Source organism: Sebastes umbrosus, chromosome 15, assembly GCF_015220745.1.
Source record: "Sebastes umbrosus isolate fSebUmb1 chromosome 15, fSebUmb1.pri, whole genome shotgun sequence".
Lineage (NCBI taxonomy): Eukaryota > Metazoa > Chordata > Actinopteri > Perciformes > Sebastidae > Sebastes > Sebastes umbrosus.
In genome coordinates this window covers 21,944,119-21,964,351 of record NC_051283.1, presented here as the reverse complement: position 1 = coordinate 21,964,351, position 20,233 = coordinate 21,944,119, and the positions used below count along the sequence as shown (strand labels likewise).

Sequence of the window (20,233 nt, the reverse complement as noted above, 5' to 3'; positions counted from 1 at the left end):
CTTCCCACTCCTTCCCCTCACGCGCGCTTACTTTCACTGGAGACCAACCGCAACGAGCTCAGTTTTATTCCTTCTTTTTCTTTTGCTTGCCATTCTTTGCTTATGGTTATGCCCTCATGTACGGAGGCAACATCACCCCTACTATGCGTGGCGCCCCCTGAAAAACGCAGGCCGTGGATTGTCCCTTCGTTGGACAGAATGCCACAAACCAGCTTGTCCTTTCCTGTTAACAGTTTTTTTTCTATTCCTTACAGTTTTTGTCAGACTTCTTCTGTTCAGAAACCTTTTTTTTTTAAATCGTATATCTGTATTCTGAAGCGGGAGCAGAGGGTTGAAGAAAAAGGAAAAAAAGAGTGTCCGATGAATGGACAGATGAAGGGGACAGAGGCAAAGAATGAGGGGAAAATGGAGAGCATGGTCTGCGGGAGAAAGCGAGAAAGACAGAGAAAGAGAGAGAGAGGTAGGAGAAAGAGTACCGGCACAGGCAAGAAAAAACAGGAGGGGGAAGAGAGGAGCAGGGGGACCAGTAGGGGATAGACTTAGGAAGGAGGGACGGCTGGATAGGAATTGGCAAAATCGCGGGAAAAAGGAGAAAAAACAAAACTCCAGAATGAGAAGAAACTGGACTTCTCGCCAAACTCAGGCTCACACTCTGTGGTCGCCTTTGATTTTTGTTTTTTGACATGATTTTTCATCACTTCTCCGGTCACCCTCTCATTCATCTGTGAGTATACTGTATGTCCTTTTCCTTTTCCCATACATGCATCCTCTCTGCCTTTCCTTTTTTATCTTGAAACCATTCTCCTCTCCCCCTCTGCCTTGCCTTCACTTCATTTTTCAACTCTTTTTTTTCTTCTTGTTTGAGAAATGTGTTCCCTAGGTTGCTAATCCCCCCATCCTGTTCGTCTATCCCATCTCGCGCTCCACCTCTCTCCCTCTTTCACTATCTTTCCTCCTTCAGCTCCTCTTTATCGTGGGTTATCGCTGTTCTCTTTGCCTCTCCTTGAAGGATTACCTCTGCTCACATTTAGATGAGGGCTTTGGGAAGGGATCACTGAGTGCACCCAGTTTCAGGGGGCCCATGCATGGGAGGCAAGCACATGAAGGGTGTGTGCATTTCTGTGTGTATCTATCTGTATTAGTCATGTGTATCTGTGCATGTGTGTGTTAGTATGTCGGGGTGTGATTTAGAGTTAACAGAGCCCGGCAGTGGCGTACGGTCACTCCTGCATACGCATGCGTACATTCACGTTTCATGTTTCATATGAAATGATTGTGCGATGATGGTGTTTGTTATAAAACGCACTGAGATTCAAGGTAATGAGGCGAAACAGAGAGGTGAAAATACTCGTAAGTACTGCGGGATTTCTTCTTTTTCTTCTCTCACTGCATATTTCACTCCTCCCATGCTTCTCCCCTTTTTCTATCCCATCTTCCATCCGTTCATCCGGGTATCCCCAATCTATCTGTTGGTCCGCCTGTAAAGACAAAAACCCACAGTCCAAGATGTGGTTCGGTACCAACAATAGATAAGGGTGGATTTATTCCAGGGCGTAAACTAAGTAACACACTGGTGTTCTTTTCAACAAGTTTTTTTTTCATTTTAATAACCTGCGCATTTGGGCGAGATTACTTTTGTTTGATGTGGGGAAGTTACAGGTAAAGACGGAGCCTTTGGTGCAAATTACTGCACGTCTGCATCCCTGCTAGGTAAAGATGTCGACAGTAGTGGGTTACATTATTGTATATAGGTACAGTGGGCCTGAACAGTAGACAGAGGCATACGATATATATTACAAGTCTGACATCGTCCATTTGCAGTCCATCTGCAGTCCATCTGCTGTAACCTCCATCGATATACCCTTTTCTCCCGCGGTATCAGCATCAGATATCTCCTGGCATCTCTTTCCTTTCCCTTTTTTCCTCTCCTGTGTTATATATCTGCCTGTTCTGTTTTTTTTTTATTTACATAGCCTCCTGTTATCTCTGCCCACATTTACTCTATTACTTGCCACAGTTGTTATCTGAATCCAAGATTGTCCACTGGTATCGTTCCGAGGGGAGTGTGTGTGTGTGTGTGTTCCTCCCCCGACAACGTTTTTTTATTAGCGTGTGTGTGTTACTTTAAAACGATAAGTGCTGAAACACCCTTTGATTGTTTGTGCTTGTTCCTGTCATTTTTGTGTGGTTTAAAATCTTTGAATTGAATGAAGCCAGGTTATTGAAGTTATGCGAGGACATGGTCGTCAAAAAAAGTTTGGATTAAAAACAGCGCAGTCATTTTCAAAAATAAATACTGCAGATAAAAAAAAGAAAAGCTAATTGTATAGTCGAGGCTGTTAGATAACAGCTACTGGCCTAGTTTTCTAATAATATTCAGTGTCTAAATGTGTGCTAAATGAATTCATATGCAATGATGTGATTAATACACAATGATATGACATTTATGGGCAGACAGCATCACTGCATTCTGTGATAAGCCAAGGCGGGGGGACGCTTTTGTTTAGTGGCGTCGCAGGCTCGACCTTTCCGTGACCTCCACTGTAGCTCTCAAGAAAATGAAGGGAAAAGTCTTTAATGTCGACATTTTGCGGAAAACCAAACGTCTGCGATTTTCGGCTTAAGACGCAAGAAGGTTAGGAGAGATAGTTGCCCTCCCCCCCAGAGCCGTCAACTTGATCGTAGTTGTTTTCAAATTTGACTTTTACGTTGCCAAACCTGCGTGGCAGTATAGTGGGACCCCCAGGTTATGAAATATTACTCAGACAGACCTGGTGTTATGTAATCTTACATAACTGAGGCGGCAGCTCAGCGGGGTCGTGATCAGAGGCTCTGGAGGAGAAGCTATATGGGTCTGCTTATGGTATGAACTCACTGGCAGGGTCAACACACTCTGGGCCTTAAAGGGGAAGAGGCCCCGGCTACATAAAGATACTGCAGTATTCACACATATGGACTTAAGTGCCTGACACCTAAAGGCTGAGGAAATAGAATAACTTCACCTATAGTAGGAACAGTTTGCTGCAGGCTGTCTGCCTCAGTTATGTACATCTCTGTGTAAATTGACAAAATGCTGTTTAAGCTTAATACTTCTATGTCCTAAATTTACTTGAAATCATCTCTGAATTCATCCTCTCATTTGATCATTGGTTTGCTTAAAAAATGTGCAAACTTTTAAAGTTAGCCTTCCCAAAACTAGCGTATATCTGACTGCATAATATTTGTAACTTCACGGTCTACAGTCCACAGCCATGACCCATGATTCTCTATGAAGCAGCTCTCTGTGAATCTCATGTGTTCCTCATTCATAATTGATGACATTCAACCGCAGCATACATTAATGGATCGAACAGACCTCAGGAATTCCCATGCAAGCTGTCATTGTGTGTAGCAGGTTTTGAATTTGTGCTGCTGAATTTGTGTTTTCCCAGCTGGAAACAGGCCCGGAGTGAAATACGAATAGTGCAATGAAATGCCTGCAACAATCAGAAGTTTTGTATTAAATGGATGATTAAAAAGATCTTGACATATGGTTAAATATACTGTAAGAGTAACATGTGAAGAACGGGGATGGATTCAGGCTAGCTAAGAGACAAATAATCCAGTATCCGTTCATAAATCCTACCAAATAAATCCTATTTTACCTCCAATAAAGGTAAAGTCAAAGTCATTACAATGCAAGTAATGTATATGTATGTCTGTTTTTCAGATTGAGCCTCTGAGACAACCTGAACTTTTTCATTGAAGACGTGATTTTTATCAGGTAAGGAAAGATTTACTGTACATTTATTTTATTCAAAAAGGGTCCAGAGATGTTTATCCCCAAAGTCTATGTATAGGTTTGTTTAAAAATCAAGTGCTTTACTGACTAGACTTTTGCTTAATGGCGCTCAGCAGTCAGGAACACTTGGTCAGCCATTTTAGTCTGTGGCCCGATCGAAACGTCGATGCACCATCAGAATAATTGAATTACTCTTCCCTGAGTCATTCTGTCGTGATTAACCTCACAGATATGTGCTAACTGTGGACCGATGTGAAACGCAGCTAGCAGACAGTCTTTCATTTTGCTGGCACGCCTTATTTGAGTCAGTTTGGTGCAACACTGCCGGCTGTGACTTATCATAGTAAGCAACAAGTGGAAGGGTCATCTGTTGGTCACGTCCCGATTATCAGATGTTGCTGAAAAGTGAGAGAGTGCGGGGTATAAAGAGCGGCCTGTGGTCTAGCCGAGAAGCTAGCTTTGGAGATGCCTCACATTACATTTTTGTCTTTGTGCTGATGTCACCCCCATGCCCCCGGTCCAGCAGCAGGAGAATAAGAGCTACATTCTGCCTCTGCGACACAATAGAGCCCTTCTTGCCCTGATATTTTCACAATGTGTTTTCGCAGGGCCCTGTGCACACACAGACCGTTGATTCAGAGCTGGTTGAGCTCTACCTGATATTTCCATTCTTGTTGAAGGTGTTTGCTCAGAGATTTTACGCAGTTTGCTTCCACTGTCAGAAAAGAGCTTTGTAAATACACTGCAGGTCATTTATTCAATTCATTTCGCAGCACCCACTCAACAAATGGGAAATGTTAATGCTGCTTCATCAGCTGCGTAGGGGTCGGTAGCGTGTGTGTATTTGAGATTGTTCGTGATATTTTTTCATGGATCAGTGACAGAGAAGCCATGTAAGCCACTGCGGTACAGTATGGTGGGGTGGCATGGGTTAACGTCTGAGGACCGGAGGAATGTGTCCGGGTCGACAGAGAGAATTCCTCAGTCTTGCGCGACTAGGTCACTGCACTGACGAGAGTCTGCCACCTATTTTAGCATGCGCATTGCCCTCTATCTTTTTCTAATTCTGCCTGCCTCTCTCTCTCTCTCCTCTCCTCTCCTCTCCTCTCCCTCTGTCTGGCTCCAAGTCTGTCCTCCTTTTCTCCCCTTCCACTCTCTCCCTTTACATAATTTCATCTTGCTGCTCGCTCTTTGTTTGTCTCTGTCTCTGTCGTGTCTCTTTTAGTTAATCTGTCCGTCTTTCCGTCACGCCGTCTATTTCGCTGTCCTACTTTGCCGCATGTTTTTCCCCCACTCTTGGTTCTGTTTTTTATTTGTCCCCATGCACTTTTTGCTTGTGTTTTTTCCATCTTCAAATATTCATGCCTTAAGGTATTTATACTCCAAACGTCATTATTCCGTCTTTGTGGTTTATCCATTCTCCAACCCTTCACCTTCCTATCTTTATTATGCCTCCATTTTTGGCCATAATTCAAGAATTCATATGGTAATTATGACAATTTTACACTAATGTCTGAATGGATAAAATGATGAAGTGATGCCATTTTGGACAGACATGGATGTAAACTGCAATTTGACTAGTTGGCGGAGGCATACTACCGTGAGGCGGTAATTCTAGTTTTGCATCAAGATCAAGTCTGTCTCTCCCTGTTTCTCCTTTTCTGTGGCACATTGAGTTCAGTGCTGCAGGTGCTTTCAAGAAGACATGGTGGGAGTGCAGGGGAGTGAGACAAAAAAGACATTCTCTATATTCTTGTGTATATGACACTGGCATGCTTGTTATTAATGCAGTGCTGTACTATGCATATGGTGCCTGGTGGTGCTGGTCATGTATGATTTATACGGTGAGTTCCCACACACAGGCGAGGGCTTTCATACCAGCTATCCATATTCATGAGTGAAGGAGTCTCACCTCTTCATTGACTGACAGCGGGGGTGACAGACAGACCCCCAGGTACAGGAGTGTTTCCGCTGGTGGCAGATGTGGCGATTTGCCACAGTCTGAACCTCGCACACATGCTCACTGAATGAAAGCACGTTCCTCCCATTTACACAGATGTAGGCTGCGCAAAGTCTTAGCCTATACCTCATACAGAGGGATATCGGCAGCCACATCTGGAGATTCTCTTGTCTGTCTGTACTCTACATCCACCTACATATGAATTACTTGTGGAATACCTGGCTCAAATGTTGCATGATTTATTGTTTCACTTTAATGGGGTGAGAGATGTTTGTGGTTTGCTAGGATATTATAACAAAGGTGAGAAATAAAAAAAACAAAAACAGAATTAAAGGTAATTTTAGCACACTTTTCTGTGATTGACAACATGCCACACCATCGAAACTACCTCTTTATTTTCCCTATCTGAACTATTCTATCATGCTAGATTGACTGTTCTGTCATCCCCATCTTGTAGTCCATTTAGGTCAAAACTAGCCATTTGAATTCCAGTAATGTACAAGATGCTCCGCTTCGTGTCGGGGTCCTGCATCTTCTTGTCAGCGTTTATTTCGTAGCAATGACCCGCTCGCTGAACAATATCCCGCTTATTACGCGGCTATTTAAGAAATCTTACTTACTTACTTAAGAAATCAATAATTTGACACAAGAATAGTCTTCCCAAGTCTGAGATCAGAACTGCGTCCATAGCAACGGTCTGTTATCCATAGCAACGGTCTGCTATAAAGAAATAACAGACCATAGAATGTCGTAAATGACAAATCAGAATAAACAATATTAGAAGATACAAGTGATGATTTATGAATTGTTTAAGTAATCTTTTAAGCCAAAAATTCACTGGTTCCAGCCTTTTAATCGTGAATATTTGCTGGTTTTCTTAGTCTTTGCAATCTAAAGATGTCAACTTGGGCTTTGGGAAAATGTGATTTTTCACTATTTCTAAACATTTTATCGGCTGAACAGTAAATTGGTTAATTAAAAAAAGTATTTAACTAACCAGTAATGAAAATAATTGTTAGCTAAAGCCTTAATACATATACATATACATATAAAATGTTAACACACTAAACTGTGATTGGTAGCGTACCATAGTAACTATTCTGTCATGTTAAATTATTAACTGTAATGCCCATCTTGTAGTCCATTTAGGTTAAAACTGAATTATTACGTGAAGAGTTTAATCCCATAAAAGGTACTCAACATTTCGGAAACTATGACAAAGTGATGGCTTGTAATGAAGTGCATGCTACACTAAAATGATCTCATTCTCAACCATGTGTGAACTATTTTATGTAACAAAAATCTCCAAATTGGATTCACAGAGATTTCTGGGATAAAGCTCTTCAAATGCTATTTTATATATCTCTGACAACATGTGTGTAGCTCAGCGTGTGTTTGTTCGTCTGTGTTCGCCCGGCCTGCTACCAAGCACCTAAAGCCCTTGCAGTTTCAGACAGTGAAGGGAGGTGAGACGTGAGTAATAGCAGTGACTGATGATGTCACAGACAGCATTGCGCCGCTTCAGCTGCCCCCCGTGACCCGGCTTTAGGATGGCGGCAGCAGCGCGCAAGCACCCGTGGGTAACACACGCCAAAGCACATTAGAGGCAGGGAGATGGAGAGAGGCGGGGATGCAGCACACAGAACACAGCTCAGGGGGACAGAGAGAGAGACAGAGAGACAAAGAGAGACAGAGAGAGAGAGAGAAAGAGAGGGGGGGAGGCTGTCAGATTAAAGAGGAGAGACAGGAAGAAAAGCTGAGAGACATGGCGAGGTTTGCCTCTCCATGCTTTTTTTTTTTAGCAGACTGTCTGGTTGGAGTTGATGTTCTACATCATTGCCTCAGGTATCTCTCACTGTCTCTCTCTGTCTGTCTCTCTGTCGGTTTCACTTCCTCTATCACACAAAATGAGTCTTTGTATGAAAAGAAAAAAAAAAACGTGGATATGCCGTTAGTCAGACAACTAATAGACAACAATATTTGATAATGGATAAATGGTTTGAGTCATTTATCAATGGAAAAAATACCAAACATTTTGCTGGTTCCAGTTTATCAGACGTGAGGAATTTCAGCGTTTCTCTTTCTGATATCATTGTCACATGACTCTCTTTAGTTTTGCCCATTTGGTTGGAGGAAACAAGCCATTTGAAGACGTCATCTCGAGCATGTGATGGGCATTTGTCAACTATTTTCTGACCAATTTGAGACTAAACAATTAAGCGAATCTTCAAAAAAAGATAACAGAGTTGTTAACAGTCAAAATAAACATTAGTTGCAGTCAGGGAATGAATTAGCACCTGCCACCTGCCAAATACAGGGTACATGTTGGCTGTAAAATTGCAGTCCTACATATGACCTCTCTAGTTCTTCTCTCTCTAATATTCTTTATCTTTCGGATAACATACAAACGAATTTCACTTTTGATCTGCAGCATCTCTCTCTCTCTGCGTCCCTCTTTATCTCGTTTGTATCACCGGTCACTGTCTCTCAACTTGACTCTCGCTGCAAAAGGTGAAAATTATAGTGTGAGTTCAACAAGGGTGAAATGAGTGACAGTGATGTAGTTGAAGGACTGCTGAGCTCGCTTCTCCAGACATTTATTCTCCACGTAAGTCTCATATATTGACACAGAAGGCAGCTGGCTGCAACTCCTCTCTCTGCAACCCAGTCCCTCCTTTACTCCAGTGGGTCCATCGGGTGATACAAAATATGCAATTTATGATGATGGAGCACAGAGAAACATGTCAAAAGACAATATGACGTATGATTGCTTTGAATCATATGAAGTGAGAGAAAATTCTCACTGTCTGATCTAGTCATGGCCACAGCTAAAACACAAATGATATGGCTATAGAAGGTAATATACTAACATTTAATTTACAGCTCAAACAAGTAGTTGATTAGTCAGTTGAAAGAAAATTAATCAGCAACAATATTTGATAATCAATTGTCATTTTTTACATGAAAAATGTAGTAAAAAAATCACTTCCAGCTTCTCAAATGTGAATATTTGGGCGTCTCCTATGATAGTAATTTGAATAACTTTTGGACCGTTTGTCAGACAAAAAAAGCTATTTGAAATCATCATCAACTGAGATCAGCATTTGTTACTATTTTCTGACATTTCAGAGACCAAACGATTAATTGATAATGAAAATAATGGTTAGTTGCAGCCCTACAGTGGTTTGATTAATCACAGTTAAAGGCCTGATGATTATAATGATGTGAATTGCATCATATGTCAACGTTCATGCATTTTTAATGACAGGAGAGCATAGCTGTAATGGGAATAAAGTCAAATGTTTTCAGTGTTATAATGCCAATGTTGTAGAGTTTGTCACTCTAACATTTCCAATATAATATTTCACCTGGTTATTTGTGTTATTTTACTGCAAATGCAGATTATAAGTGCAGCCAATTTTTTCACAAGAATAGTAAAAAGAGCAGCTGTGCACATTGGGCCCTTAGCCAATCATACTGTAAACAATAGAATAAAACATAATCATATCATAGATTACAAGGTGAAATGAAAGTGCCTATTATATTCAACCTGATTCTCTCCAAATATATACACCGCACAAATTATAATAACTCAAGTTGTCAATTAACAACTGTGTGACAGTATTCAATTTCCCCACCGCCATTCATGCTTCTCTGTCAAGGCCAAATAGTGAATCCTGGGGAATGCATTGCTATAGGTATCCTCTTCAATTAAACAATATCCCTTACAGCATACAGCATATTTTGTCCGCACATCAGAGATACTGCACTTAAAGAGGCGTTTATCATTGAAATCCATCTCAAGAGCCGAGGAACCTTGTGCTGGAAATGGAGAGTACTCGTTTACAAGCACTCAGCATCCGTGTGTTTGTTTTCGCCACTATCACCTCAAAGTCTCATTCAGCTCCGACTCCCAAATGGCTCTTGATTCTTTGATCTCATTGCCGAGAGAAGAGCACATACTCAAAGCTGAGCAATCCTGTTTGTAATTTCAAGGCAATGCTCCGAAGCAAAAGGAATCTCAAATATTTTTTCAGCTTAGGCGGAAATCACTGCTCTGGTATGATATGTCACTAATAAACAGATGCTTATGAATGTAACTGAGATAATGAATGATAGAATATACAGTCAATGTAGCAAAAAATGTTAAACTAATTGGTATAAATACACACAAATACATAAAGCTGGGGACTTTTATGTATAAATGAACATCCGTTACATTCAAGCCCTTCACAAATGAGGTCACATATTGTAAAGTAAAAAGCAATCGACGGCGAGGACAAACACTCGTGGAGGCGAGGGAGATGCAGCGAGCTCACCTGCATGCATACGCCTTAAACACGCGTCGACAGTGTTTGTGCGATTACTCTCACTGCCAGAGGGGGGGGGGGTACACAAAAGTTCCACACTCCAGCTTTAACGACACTCATAAAGGTAAAAGTCCAAGAGGATGATATCGATACTGCTGCAATCCTTCGCTTATGTATTGCTCAGCTCAAAATAATATTCTCAACAATAGAAATATGATACTCGATCAAATCTCCGGTGATTTCTCCATCACAGTCTAGACGAATATAGTCGCCGGGTATATCATGTTTCAGCAGAGGACCTTACATGTGCTGTAAGATAGGAATACAGCTTCAATCGGGCATTTTCAACCAGAAATCTTTGTCCTCATCCAAACCCAATTATTCGTTTATTGTGAGTGCAAACCAGACTAAAGCTTAGCATTTAGAGCTGAAACATTTAGTTGGTTAATCAGTTAATGCAACTATTTGCACTACAATAAATTACAATTTTAGTCATCTTCAAGTAAAATTCTGGACATTCAAGCTTTTCAAATGTGCTGATTTTCAGCTTTTCACTGTTTCATATAATTGTAAACTGAATATCTGGATTTTAGATTTTGGTTGGACAAAAAAAGCAATTTGAAAACATTACCTTGAGATCACAGAAATTATATATGTTTTGCTATTTTCTGACATTTTACTGGACAAAACAAATTGATTAATGGAGAGAATAATCAACAGATTATTCGACAGTGAAAATGACTTTTTGTAGCCCTACTAACATTGATTTAGATTGTTTGGTAGTCTTAGTATTTTTTCCAAACCTGGCAGTAAAGCAATGAGAAGTCTAGCCCACTCCCAGTCTGAACGGTCCTTACAGGTTTGGCTGTAAATGTCAAGCTCCAACTGGGAGTTTAAGTGGAAAGGTCAGAATTAAACCCTCGCTAGCCTGAGATTTTTAATCGTATCATGTTTGGTGAGAAGGAAATGTGTTAGGCATGGAATAGAAGTAAAAAGGTCTAAACTGACTGTGTGCAGACACGTAGTGGCAGATGTTGCTGTTGTGAGATCTGAGATCAAGGTTTGTTTATTCACAGCCTTGACCCTCTCACTTCAGTCATCAACAGATTGGTCTCCGACGAAAAAATAGTTTCACAAAGTGTCACACTAAAATGCCCACTAATATTAGAAAAGCTACATAAAGCAGTACGAGCGTGAAACATATTTGAATGAGATGGATTTAAAAAGGGAAATTCTAGATAAAAAAATTACACACAGAGGTTAATAATTCTAACCAGGCATAATTTTTTTTAGCACCTTTTAAATGACTTTGCATGAAAAAATTAAATATACAACAAAGTGAAATAAAGAGAACAACTTTGTAAGTTTATTTAACCAGGAAAGGGTCTATAGAGATTAAAATAAAAAAGATAGAAATGAAGAATAAGAAGCACCGTCCTGTTTCATTCCACTACTGCTGTCCACTAAATGATGCAGGAATGCCGGGCTTGTCTCCGGTGCACTGCTGCTCTCATGTCTCTCCCTGTTTTCTCTCTACCTCGCTTAACCGTCCATTTTAACCGTCAATGACCTCAAATCACTGAGGTTTTGGTCGTAGAAATGAGTGGTCTTTCCCAAGTGTACAGTTAGTCGCTGTGCTGCTGGTAACACATCACCCCTCCTCCTCCTCCTCCTCCTCCTCCTCCTCCTCATCCTCATCCTCCTCCTCTGTGGTGCATCACCCCACTCACTCGCTTTCAGTCTCTCCTTCTCTCTCCTTCACTCCCTGGCTTAATATTGATCTGAATTCATTTGTTTCCAATTGATCTGCCACTCCACCCTCTGCCGCATTGAACAAACACAAGGACACACACCATGCGCACACAAGCCTCACACACGCACCCGTGCAAATGCAGCACATGCGTATAAGCCCCACACGTGCACACACGCATGTACGCAAAGGGGGAAAAAAAGGCCAAAAACGCTCATTTACTATGTTATACGTGAGCTGATTTGAAGGTTAATATGCGCACGAACCTTCACACTGCAGACAGACACACCCTCGATCACACTCTTCATCTGAGAGATTTCAGAGGGTGAAAACACGAAGGTTTGGAGAGGTCTCAGCTCGAGCATCAGACAAGCTAATGACATACAAAGGAACCTGGATTCCATATTGATCCAACACCTCAGGAGTGAGATGAAAACACAGGCAGTCTGGGGCTGGCACCGGCAGGCGACACAATTACGGCTGCAGTTCATTTCTCAGGTTTTCTGAATTGTACTCGGAGTCATTAGTAAAACAAATGAGATGAATTCAGTTTGGTGGCAATCGTTCAAGGAGGTAGGTGAGCCGAGGTGTCATTTGTGGCAGTAATTGTGTATTTCTTGAAAAGCCTTCAGAGTCTTCAGAATGAAATTAACAAATAAAGTCAATCAAGTGTAAGGCTGCACTACGTTCATTGATGGGCTTTCCAAAAACTGCATCATAAGGAATACAGAAGAATGTAAGAATGGGATGTTCTGTATTCAAAGCCCAGAGCAAAAAAACTAAAAAACAAATCACAATTATATAGAAATAACCTTTTATATATATTCTCGGGTGATCAAAGTTAACAGGATGATAACGCGTTATTGCAAATTCATTTTAACAGCACTCATTTTGTTAACGCATTAACGCAACTTGTGATTTGCGACCAACTTGCGAAGGAGGCTAAATAACGCTCCAAACACGCTAAATTTTGTCGAGGAAAAACTGACATGGCCATTTTCAAAGGGGTCCCTTGACCTCTGACCTCAAGATATGTGAATGAAAATGGGTTCTACGGGTACCCACGAGTCTCCCCTTTACAGACATGCCCACTTTGTGATAATCACATGCAGTTTGGGGCAAGTCATAGTCAAGTCAGCACACTGACACACTGACAGCTGTTGTTGCCTGTTGGGCTGCAGTTTGCCATGTTATGATTGGAGCATATTTTTTATGCTAAATGCAGTACCTGTGAGGGTTTCTGTTGTTAATTGATTTCCAATAATAAATATATACATACATTTGCATAAAACAAGCATATTTGCTCACTCCCATGTTGATAAGAGTATTAAATACTTGACAAATATCCCTTAAAGGTACATTTTGAACAGATGAAAAATGTGCGATTAATTTACGATTAATTGTGATTAACTATGGACAATCACGTGATTAATCACGATTAAACATTTTAATTGATTGACAGCCCTAATATGAAGAGTGTGTGTTTAATATATTGAAAGGACAGAGCTGGTGTTACTCCATATTTTTCTTAACGTTATGAAATAAAAAATCAACTATGTGTTTGCGGCATCGGGACAATCACAATGTAAACAGCAGAGATATGACGTTCACATTACAAAGTAATCTACCAGGAATGTGCACTTGCACGTATGTGATCGGTCACCACAGCGTTTTGCTGGCATTGCGGTCAATCAAAAGTTTTGCCAGGTTAAAGTTTGAACACAGGAGCCTCCTGCGTTGGCACCGCTGCTGCGTCGCCGGCCTTCGTCTATCTCTCAATACTTCAGACGGGGACTTCCCTGCCCAGAGGTACTGTAGTTTTAGCAAATTATACTTTTAGAGGAGTAAATAGTGAGTTTGTTGGGGACTCTTTTCAGCTGCAGAATATGTGCTAGTGAGTATTTACGCCACCATGACGGTGTATGTGGGGATCACTCAAAATAAACTACAGTACTCATGTTCATGGTAATGAAGGAGTATGTCACCCAGTGCAACAGTGTGGCTCATTGATGTGTTTTTAATAGTTTTTGGATGACAATGTAGCTCTATGACAACAGAAGGCTAAAATACATCAGGCTTTAGCTACAACAGAAATACTTATAGTCACTAGGGTCAATTCATAGTTGGTTTTGGTCTACTATTTTCATGGGAACTTTTTGATTATAACAAAAATGAAGACTATCACCAGCTTTATCCTTCAAGGTTCAATGTTTAATTCAGTTAATTCAGTTATCTTCAATAAGCTGTGACAGGTCAACCAACCTCACCGGTCCTCCAAATTTTTTGGTTGGTGGCATCAAGTTGCCATGACACCAGACTGTTTTTCCTGCCCTCTGACCTCCTTTCAGGACACGCTGTGCTCAGTCAGACTGCATCTCCAGCAGCGGCTTGAGTTCAAAGGGCCCGGGGGGAAAAGAGGCAAGGGGGAGAGGCTGTTTCCTCTCGATAATATTAGATAAGATGCACCACATGCAATACTCGCTCTCCCTAAGTGCATGCAGACAGGAACACAGAGACCCATATTATACGTACACATGTGGGAATTAATGAGCGCACACCAACACAAAAGCCGCACATCTCCGTCTCTGTTGTCTTTCATTGTGTTGCAGTGTCATAATTATTACATTTGTTTGGCTCACTGCTGTTTAATTTATGATGTCGAATTGTATTTTCCAGCATTATTAATGTATTATTCATCGCCGTTGACTTTAACCGTCTCCGCTGTACATGTATTTTTGTACCACCCTCTCATTCACGCTTTGTTGATGGCACAGTATTCATTCTCACCATTATCTCCCACTTTGTTAATCCATTTCATACTCCGCGCATGATGTTTGATGCTTCCTCCGTCATAAACGCTTGCGCTTCTATTCATTTCTTTGTGCTGCAGAGTGCTTCATCTCTAATCAGGGATTGGTCCATTATGGTTTAATTATCTTGAAGTATTCTTTCATACTTGAGTCCAGGGTGGTTTTTGCTGAAAGCGGCACTACTAGGCTATGCAGCCTGGATAAAAGCCCAGATAAGGTTGTGTCTGGGTGGCTGACTTTACTTATTTAGTTATCCCAACTTCATGCCTCAATGTGTTTATTGATGTTCCCCTTCCTATCCTGTGGTATGCTAATAATCTGCACGATGCTCTGCTGATTTCAGGAATGCCGTGGTCAACCATAGAAGCTCCCCAGTGAGAAGAGAGCCATGGGAAAAACCTCAAACTAGATCCCGGTTGTGAGGTAAATGCTTTGGCAACATCTGTTTCTTCCATGGCTTCCTGTTTTATACCAACAAAGACTCTTTGAATCCGACTGAAATGAAAGAGAGAGCAAACAGCTTGAGAGATCACAGCTAGTGACGGAGAACGTCAGCTCCAAGTATACAGAGAGAGACTCTAACATTTCCGTGTCTCTCAGCTTGTGACTCTGTCTCTTTCTGTCTCCTCCTGTCTCTTTAATCTGTGCTCTCATCATAAAACACAAGTTTGTTCTTATTGACAATGCGTATTGACGCAACATTGTAATATCTTCTCCGCCACTATAAACAGACGATTTCCCGACTCACACAATCAGACCTGTTGAAAGAAGACTAAATCGGAGAGCCATTATGTATATTATTCAACATAATTGCATATGGGATTCACATAACTGCTTCCGTGAATAGAAGTGCTCGCTCTCTTTTTCTTTCTCTTTGACAAACACACACTCTACCAAGAAAAAATATATATTAGCAAGTACTGTATATAAGCCAACAAAAGCAGCCTCCCATCATTTGTCATCCACAGAATCAAACCGCCAAAAAGAAAACCAATTCAAAATGGTACACATCATTGACAGTAATTATATATTGTGTGCATATAAAAACCCTCATTATGGAATAAGAACATTAAATTGTTAGCATACTTATTTAAAGCGTAGACGAGCTGTGTGCATCGTGCACATTTGTGAACACACAAATATACACACTTTCTCCACACACGTAGGCACACATACTGGCCGACACTACCCAATAGCCATTGACAACAGTGCCCTAGCAACCATTGGGCATCATGCCAAGCCGCTGAGGTTGCCTGGTAGTGTGTTCCCATGGCAACGTTTTCTGCCTTTGTAAATAAGGTACGAGGAGAGCGAAATAGGGGGGTTTGGGAGAAATCGCACCACAGAATCTCATTCTATCTTGAGAGAACTAATAATTTATGGTCTGTGAGTAGCGGATACTTATCCTGGCCCTGCACCAAGCTGTCATCTGACTGAAGAGGTGCATCAGCATCGATGCGGATCTCAGGTCCGAGTCCTCGCCACACGGGGTCAGATCCAGTTTTGACGGGGATAGAGGAGAAGCATGTAATCTTAGTTTTCCTTCCTGGTCTTTAAATGACTTCTTATGAACATAATTGGGAAAGTAATGATCACACTCTGCTGTAGACTCTTGAAGTGACTCTTGAATGTGACTTTTGGATGCATTTTCTGATAATTTAAAAAAAACAAACTGCGTATTTATCTATTTGTTTGTCTATCCATATATTTTTCTTTTCTCATCACCCCAGTTTAAGTGTTTTACATTGATTTTCATTATTATTATTTTTTTTATTCTATTAATTAAGAAACAATTATGTTCTCCTAAACAGTATGTGCCCTTCTGTAAAATCAAGCGGACCGACAGCGGTCCTTGGCCCAGAGTTTGAGAACCGCTGTCTGAGGCCTGCATTCCTGTTGAGCTGGCACTTGCCAGACGATTCATCGCTGCGGTTAACAGTTTATTTGCTGTCACTGGGCAGATTTCGCTGCTCCGTGCCCCTACATTGTTTGGGTGGCGCCGTAGTCTCTGTGCGTCACTTCTCGACAAAGACGATGAGTGGTGGAGAGTCACCTGAAGTCTTTGTTTATTCTTTGACGGCAGAGCCTATAATGTTTTAAAGAAAGGGGTTTGTTTTATTGACAGAAATGTCTTGTTGCGAGGCAGACGTGAGCTTGATGTCAGTAATCTTCTCTTATTACTTTTCTCTCCAGTTAGTTGATGTTTTTTCTGGTCTTGTTTCTCATGTAAAACACCATGAGGTCTTTGCCATTTGGCTTTCCTCTGACAGGACATTGTTGTTGACACATTTCATGTTTTTATACATTTTGAAGCTTGAAGAACAAAATGCTTATTATTTTTTTGGGTCAAAAAAGTCATGCAAAATGTGCCTTAATTGTTAGTTCAATAGATAAATCAAAATTGTATGCCTTTTTAATCAAAGAAGCAGAGAAACTTAACATTTATAGAGATTTTGTAGTCGTTTTAATGGAAAAGCCTCGACTGCCAGTTTTCATACAAAACCTAAAACTTGTGCAATAGATATTTCCCTCAAACAGTATAAAAATAAGAGTTTAATTATTTTAGCAGTAATAACTGACAAACAATATGGTGTTGCTCAGTGTTGTCTCAGCTGTTGTTAGGCAAGATTAAAACGTGATGATCATGTGCGTGATAATCCATATCCCCAGAGTCATTATTGGAAGTGATAACAACAGCTTGAATTAAATTAACAAACTGAATTACTGCTAAATTTAATTTGAGCGGTTTACATAAACACTTTTTCAAGCCTGATGTAAAAACGGGCTGTAATTAAATTAGACACTTGTGATTTATGAACAACAGGGCATTTTTGTCTGATTTCATAAATACATATATTTAGTTCTGCTTAGCATCAAATGTTTTTTCAGTATTGTGTTGCGATATTAACCCTTCTTCTCATGGCCATCTTGGTATTTGCCAGTTAGTTCAGCACTGTCATTATTTTGTTGCTCGTGGGCCAAATTTTCACGTCGTCCAAACCTTTGGACACTTATACAATGTTGTCAAAAGTGATTACTAATACTGAGTTGCTGCAGGGTTGTGTGGCGGTGTCGGAGAGTCACTTTAATGGCCCATTAACTGCAACTATTAACGTCTTTTGTTCCCTCGTGGCTGAGTTGTTCAACCCTGGATCACGGGTTACGTGATTGGCCACCGCAGCGTAACGTTGGGTTGCGTTTCTCCAAAAGTTTTTTCAGTTTCTACTTTTCCGTCGCAGGCCGCTGTGTTTTTCTTCGGCGCCGCCGCAGCCACACGGCCAGATCTGGTGTGAATGCAGCCTAATGCTTACTTTAGCCACTAAAATAATTTCACTGTACAGATATTTTTGGGATTATTGTAATGCACTGAGAGCACAACCTGTTTTCTTTCTGTTTTCAAGGTCATTTATGATATTTTGGTGATTTAGGCGTACCCAGATATATACGTTGGCTCAACATGATTCACTTGTTTTCGCTCTCTCAAGAGGCCGAACTGTAATCCCCACAAAGCTTCACCTGACCCGACACCAGCCGGCGTTCGGCCTTATGCACCACCCTGGCCTCCAGTGCAGGGGCTTCCCACCAGACTCACATTGGCACACAAACACACCCAGGCAGATTGGCAAAGAGCTGGCATTGGCACAACCATGCCGCATTCATGCGTGATCCGACTACGAATGAGACGGTGAGAGAGGTTTAAAAAGGGGAGGAGCAGAATCGAGGGGATCAAGGGGGGAGACCTCGATGGTATGAACAGAGATATTGTCTGAGAATAAGAAAAAAAAAGAAAAAACTTGTAAAAGATTTTGAAACCTGAAATGTTCAGCAATGGAGGACAAATAAGAGGCACTTAGAGAGGCGGGAGGACGGCCAAAGAAAGAAAATGAAGGGTAGGCGGAGGGTGGGCTTTTAGCATGGCAGAGGGCAGTGGAGAGAAGCGAGGTGAATGGGTTTGTGTTTGGAAGCTGGCCAATATAAAAAAAAAAAAAAATCCATGTCTCTATTAAGCATATGGTGCTGCCGTGGCTTTTGAAGTTCACACTTAGTTGGCTAATTTTTCATTTAATAACGGTTAAATGTTGACTCTTTAACATTATTACAAGTTGAGTCTGATAACAAACAGCTTTTATCCACATAATGTAATTGAACAAGACACAACACGGCCATTCATCATCTTATTATACACATTTTAACTGTGCTATGCAATACATATTGAAATGTAGTTTTGTTCCTGGCAGGTAATCGAGTGAGTTACTCTTTTGAGGAAACAGGGTTCTACCACTTTAGTGTTTGAATCCAGCTTTGTCAGTGAGCCTCAGTCATCCAAGACTTCAAGGTTGTATTTTTGGTGCATTGACCAAGCTGAATAGGAGGCCAAGCAACTCAGCTGCACAGCAGCTATCAAGCAATCAATGAGTCATTGAGGCACACAGGAGGAGTGTCAAAACACAGCCATTGACTGCTAACAACAGCCAATTTGCTGCTTTTGCAGGAGATCACCTCAGCTAGATGTCGAATGTTTTTGTGCGCCTCATTATTTATGGAGTATGAGAGAGATTGACTGGATAGGGCTGTTACTCCAAATTGTCATCCAATTACTCACCCATTAGATCTTATTTGTTGTATTGAAAACTGCTCTACAATACACCAATTTATGCATTACCCAAAATGTAGCTTATTAAACACTTGCAAATCAGCTTATAATGTTTTAATGTGTCGAGATATCTGACAGTATTCCTGAGATTCTGATGAGGCCAAACCCACTATCTTCTATTTACTTCTGTTTGTTCTCCTAGAACATGTTTACATTCTTTAATGTTCAAAAAAGGCTTTACTTTTCTCATAGCGGCTGTGCTGCAGCACCTCTTTTCACCATCTGTCTGAAACGCTCTGTTTGAGCTCCTCCCCCGCCGAAAAGCCTAGTCTGCTCTGATTGGTCAGCTGTCCCACTCTGTTGTGATTTGTCAACCGAACCAAACTCTTTGGACTCCGCTCCAGCTCCACTCTAACTAGCTTTGTTTGAGGGCGTGCCAAACTAGCCGGTAGGCAGGTATTATGCAATCACATTACTTGGTGACATCACCACGTTACGGAAGAAAAGGCGTGACTTCAAGCAAGGTTTTTTCTTTCCAATGTGCTTGGGAGAATAGTGCTCCTGTCGCACCTGCCGTTACTAAGCAACCAAAACCTGCGTGCCGCGATGACAATGATGATGAAGTTGCGGTAATTTAGCAGGAAGCCTCACTGACTAAACTAAACACAATCAAAACAAAATAAATGCATTTCCAGCATCGTAAATCCCTCACAGTAGCTTTACACTCGATTTCTCTATCAGTCAGTCTGGCTCATCTTTCAACTGGATGTTGGGCCGTCCTCGGACAGAAAGGGTGAAGCAAGTAAAATAGTCCGTGGGACAAATCGTAAAGCTTTGGGTAGTCCTTTACTAAAATGATTAACTTATCCTCCATATGTTTACCGTAGACGGATATTTACGGAAAAGAAGGAAAAAATATCTGCCAGACGTGATCGTTTGTTCCTCGTCACATGACATGCGGTGTGCGCTACAGCCGTCGCAGGCCGAAAAATAGGCGCTTGGGAAAAAGTTTGTGCACCGCCACAACG

The 20,233-nt window shown here is 41.2% G+C and overlaps 1 long non-coding RNA gene across 1 annotated transcript; it reads left to right on the top strand.

The window, feature by feature from the left end:
- Positions 1-461: 461 nt before the first annotated feature.
- Positions 462-19,504, top strand: LOC119503451. The gene is made up of 3 exons (XR_005210319.1): positions 462-1,350; positions 3,710-3,763; positions 14,955-19,504. It is a non-coding gene; the product is annotated as an uncharacterized LOC119503451 (long non-coding RNA).
- Positions 19,505-20,233: the final 729 nt, after the last annotated feature.